The sequence below is a fragment of the Solanum pennellii genome, chromosome 2 (assembly GCF_001406875.1).
Source record: "Solanum pennellii chromosome 2, SPENNV200".
NCBI classification, from domain to species: domain Eukaryota; kingdom Viridiplantae; phylum Streptophyta; class Magnoliopsida; order Solanales; family Solanaceae; genus Solanum; species Solanum pennellii.
Window position 1 is genome coordinate 787,230 of NC_028638.1, and position 5,965 is coordinate 793,194.

General features: G+C 34.8%; 1 long non-coding RNA gene across 1 annotated transcript; it reads left to right on the forward strand.

Moving 5' to 3' along the window:
- The first annotated feature begins 537 nt into the window (after positions 1-537).
- Positions 538-2,519, forward strand: LOC114076027. The gene is made up of 2 exons (XR_003576275.1): positions 538-1,919; positions 2,270-2,519. It is a non-coding gene; the product is annotated as an uncharacterized LOC114076027 (long non-coding RNA).
- Positions 2,520-5,965: the final 3,446 nt, after the last annotated feature.

Sequence of the window (5,965 nt, forward strand, 5' to 3'; positions counted from 1 at the left end):
CTATCAGCTTTCCGTCATGATCAATCTTCTTCTTCCATTTGTGTTCCCCATTTTTATTGGCACTTCATCACTCCCATGATATATTTGAAGTGAATGTTTTGACAAGAAAATTCATAGTTATCAAATTTCCATTCAAGTGAATGCTTTGACAAGTAGTAAATGGTTTTTCATTTCATTCAACGTCTCATTGCCTTCTCCATGTGAATGCTCAAAACTCCAACAAAACCAAACAAGAAACATGATTTACTTGTCAAATTCCAGTTTCAATACTTATTAAAACCTCCCTCACTTTTATAAATTTGCTGCTATGATTTAGTTTAGTTAATTATGTCTAATCAGTCATTTAGTTAGCTATTTCAATTAATTAGTTAGAATAGTTAGTTAGTTAATTCTATTATTGACATCTCATTAGTTTGTTAGATATTTTTTATTTTTCTTGTATAAATACATTGTTTTCTCATGGTGTAAATCAGTTGGTTGATTCTCTCCACATTCTCTTCTTCTTCTTTCCATCTTTGTTGCTACATTCATGGATGATCAGCCATGGTTGTGAGCTAGTTTTTTGACATGGTATCCGAGAAAGGAGGTATTTCGACTCATCTGCCTTCTTCATGCTTCTTCTTTCAATCTCGTTTTGTTTCCATATAGCTCCTTTGGTATGCATCTCAGATTTGTTAGCTAGAATTGAATTCTAGATCTATTTCGTTTCAATTTCTTTTCTGCTGGATTTCATCATTGGATCAAATCGTATTTTGTATATTTCTTTGATCTGATTTTACTATGGCGATTGAGAATTGTTCTACTTCGACTGAGAATTATGTGAATAACAATGGTGTTAACATTAATGATCTTAGTTCTCCTCTATATGTGCATCCCTCGGATAATCCTGGTGCTTCGTTGGTTCAAAATTCTTTTAATGGAATAGGTTATAGATTATGTAGATGAAGTGTTCTTAGAGTTTTGTCAGTTTAAAACAAACTGGGTTTTATCAATGGTGATTGTAAAAGGCCCGATCCAGGAACATCACAGTTTCGTTAATGGGAAAGGTGTGATGATATGGTTACTTCTTAGATTCTTAATTCTCTAACTATGGAAATCACATAAAGTATAGAATATGTTTTTGATTCATGTGAGTTGTGGAAAGAATTAGAGGATCAATATGATCAAACTAATGGTGCAAAGTTATATCAAGTTCAACGTGAAATCAATGAATTATCACGAGGAACTTTAGATGTTACTGCTTGTTACACTAGGATGAAAAAGTTGTGGGAAGAGTTGAGTACACTACACATAAAAACTCAATGCAATTGTAATTGCACTTGTGGAGCCAAGGATAATATGTTCAAAGCGGAGCAGGATCAAAGGTTGATACAATTCCTTATGAGGTTGAATGAAGTTTATACTGTAGTAAGAGGAAATATCCTCAAGAAGTTCAGGTAAAAAAATCATGGAGTCTGCCATTTTCAATACAAATGGTTCAGGAGGAGCAGGTCCTTCTAGGTTATCAAGACCAAGTAACACTTCTACAGGGAACATCAATGCTAATTTCAAAACCAGTTACTCTCAGACCAGTTCCTATGGTAGTAGAAAACCTCGTGATATATGTGACTATTGAAAAAGATCTTGTCACATCAGGGATAAATGCTACAAACTACATGGCTATCCACAGACAAACAACAATCCACAATTATCAAATGGGTACAGGGACAATAATCAGAATTTTAGATTCAACAGAGGAAAAGGTCTTATGGCTGATGTTCATGGTTGTTCAGGAGAGGGGAATGATGGAGGAGCTCATGCAGACACAGGTCATCAACTAACAAAAGAATATTATGTTCATTTTGTGGAGTTGTTGCAGCAGTTCCAAGCTGAGAAAACTAATGCTAAGCACATGGACAATGGTAGTGCGAATTTTGCAGGTATGATAGCATGTACTTCTTCAATTGTTTTTAGGAAATTGACTTACAGATGTTCCCACAATGAAACTGAATCTTGGATCCTTGACTCAGGCGTCTCTCACCATATGACTTTTGATATAACAGTCTTAACAAACATTACACATCTTCCATGTCCCTTGTTGATTACCTTACCAAATGGTTATAGGGTAAAAATCATCAAAACCGGTACTGTTATACTTGCACCAGACATTGTTTTGCATCAAGTATTGTATGTGCCTTCATTCAAATATAATCTTGTTTCCGCTCATTGTCTTTCAAAATCCATGCCTAAAAGTATTGTGTGTTTTTCTGAATTTTCATGCATTCTGCAGGCCCCTTCAATGAAAAGGATTCTGGTAATTGGTGAAACAAAGGATGGGCTTTATTTTTTGTGTTCTAAATGCTTGATGAAACATGTTTCTCTTGGTGCTGCTTATGCTACTTCTAACTCTGATCATCTATCAAGACCAGATGTTTTCAATTCTAAGCTTGTATATTTTTCTACTCACTCATGTAAACACAATACACAACCTTCTGTCTGTTCTTCAATCAATAAAGCTCCTAATATTTCTGCTTCTTTAATGACTCATACCTGCAATGATGTGAATGTATTGTGGCATAATAGACTTGGACATGTACCTTTTGTAAAGATGAAGAAAATTAAGTCTATACCTGAGAGTTTTTCTGCAAAATAACACTTCCTTTGTAACATATGTCCTATGGCAAGACATGAAAGAATGCCCTTTCATACCCACATTTCTACCAAAATTTTTCAATTACTACATATAGATTTATGGGGTCCATATACACATGGTAACACATGATAAACATAGATACTTTATCACTATTGTTGATGACTATAGTAGATGCACATGGACACAATTGTTGACATGTAAGAGTAACACCCTAGTAGCCATCAAAAATTTATTATCCATGATTGATAATCAATTTAATACCTGTGTTCAGACCATAAGAACTGACAATGGTCTTGAGTTTGTGAATACAGAAACATCAAATTTTCTTGAGGGAAAATGAATTATACATGAGAGAACATGTCCGTACACACCCTAACAAAATGGGGTGGTGGAAAAAAAACACAACTACCTGTTAGAAACTGCCAGGGCCTTTCTTTTTCAATCCAAGTTACCTTTTAATTATTGGGGTGAGTGTGTATTGTGTGCCACATACATCATTAATAGACTTCCTACCTCCCATGTAAAGGGTAAATCCCCATATGAGTTATTATATGACACCAAACCAATATACTCACACATGAGATCCTTTGGATGTCTATGCTATCCTACTTTCCCAAAAGCTCATAGAGACAAGTTCCAATCAAGGACCACACCACATATATTCATAGTCTACCCCTTTGGGACAAAAGGTTACAAGGTTCTTAGTCTAGCCACAAGAAAAATACACATCTCAAGGGATGTAGTTTTAAAAGAAAATATCTTTCCTTTTGCTGTTTTATCTGATGTATCTTCCTTTCCTTCAGTCTTGCATTCTGTGCCCTTCATAAATACTTTGCACGATGACACTGTCTCACATTCTATGCAACATGTGGAAAATAATGTAGTTGGTGCAAGTAACAGTCCACTTCATACATCACCCAATACTACAACTAGTTTATCACCAATAATGTAGAATCTGATCCTAATTCTGTCCAAAGATCTGATCCTATGATTCCCAATAGACCATTTAGACCACATAGATTACCTGCATACCTAAATGATTATGTTTTGCCTAATAATATAACAAATCAGTTACATAACTCACATGTTTCCCTCAATACTGCATTTTCAAAACACCAACATATACCATCTGAGATCTTGGCTTCTGAGAGTCAAACACTTGTGAGGAACATCAGTAATGATAATAAACCTTCTTCATATGAAGAAGATGCTATTAACACTGCCTGGCAGCAAGCTATGACACAAGAATTTGAAGCATTACACACAAATCATACTTGGGATCTTGTTAGTCTACCTAGTGGCAAGTAGGTCATAGGATGTAGATGGGTGTATAAAGTGAAGCATAAAGTTGATGGAACTGTTGAGAGATTCAAAGCAAGACTCGTAGTGAAGGGTTATACTCAAGAAGATGGAATTGATTATACAGAGACTTTTTCACCAGTAATCAAGATGACAACTGTGAGGGCTTTGCTAGCTACAGCTGTAATGAAGGGCTGGGATATATTCCAACTTGATGTGAACAATGCCTTCCTACATGGAGATTTACATAAAGAAGTGTATATGAAAGTTCCTCCAGGCTTAGCAGTGCACAAGCCAGGTAGGTATGCAGATTAAACAAGTCTCTATATGGCCTGAAACATGCCAGCAGACAGTGGTATGCCAAGCTGACTGGAGCCTTATATTCAAAAGGGTACACACACTCTTTGAATGACTATTCCTTGCTCTTTAAGAATACTGAGACTTCTACCATTTTTGTTGTTTTTTATGTATATGATGTGATCCTAACTTGCACAAATGTTTCTGAAATCAATGACCTCAAGGCATTTCTTCATGACAAGTTTAAAATTAAGGATTTAGGCTAGCTGCATTATTTCCTTGAAATGGAGGTATTATATAAAGATGATGGACTGATCATCTCTCATAGAAAATTTGTTCTTGACATGTTGAATGATTACAGGATTGGAAACATGAGCAACTGCTCATCTCCACTTGATCCTGCACTCAAACTCCAAGCAAAGGAAGGAACACCTTTAACAGAACCACTTTTCTACAGAAAACTCATTTGTAAATTGAATTTCTTAACCAATACTAGGATAGACATCTCATACAGTGTGCAACATCTTAGCCAATTCATGCAAGATCCTAGAGAGCCACATTTACAAGCAGCATTTCATCTACTGAGATATCTTAAAGTATATCCCACACTGGGAATTTTTATGTCCAAAGAGCAGTCTTACAGTATCAAGGCTAATTGTGACTCTGACTGGGTTGCATGTCCAGATACTAGGAAGTCAGTAAGTTGCTATATTGTGTTAATGGGTAACAGTCCACTTGGCTGGAAGTCCAAGAAACAAGAGTTCATATCCTTGTCCTTAGCAGAAGCAGAGTATAGGGCCCTAAGGAAAGTTGCAGGAGAATTAGTTTGGCTCAGCAGATTACTCACAGAACTTACACTGTCATTGCCAACACTTATAGAAGTATATGTTGATAGTCGATCAGTTCTTCATATAGCTCGAAAAAATTCAGTGTTTCATGAACGTATTTTAGCATATTGAGGTTGATTGTCACTTTGTAAGGAATATACTTCAGACAGGTCTCATATCACTGCATCACATAAGTTCTAATAATCAACTGGCAAACATACTAACTCAGACATTGACTGGAATCAAGCATTTTGCAGCACTTAACAAGTTGTATGTGTTCTCCATACCTTCTACTTGAGGGGGAGTGTTATGATTTAGTTTAGTTAATTATGTCTAATCAGTCACTATCTCAATTAATTAGTTAGAATAGTTAGTTAGCTAATTATGTTATTGACAGCTCATTAGTTTGTTAGATATTTTTTATTCTTCTTGTATAAATACATTGTCTTCTCATGGTGTAAATCAGTTGGTTGATTCTCTCCACATTCTCTTCTTCTTCTTTCCATCTTTGCTGCTACATTCATGGATGATCAGCCATGGTTGTGAGCTAGTTTTTTTTAAAACATATCTTAAAAGACACTCTCTCTATCCTTACATACTTGTCAAATCTTTCCTAATTTAATTTCTCCTTTTGTTTGTCATTTTTGACAAATCAAGTCATGACAATTATTATTTCCTCAATTTTTAACATTAAGAAATGTCTTTAAAAAATATAATGAGTAAATATGTTTGCGACCTATTAATTAGTAGGATAAAAATGGTAAACTTATTTAACCATTCATTATTTTCATACTAAGTGTGTCAAGTCAAATTATGACAAATAAATAGGAATGAGAAAATCAATAATTAATATTAAAAATTTATTGTGATGTTCATATTAATTGATATTTAAACTATATTTACCCTTCAC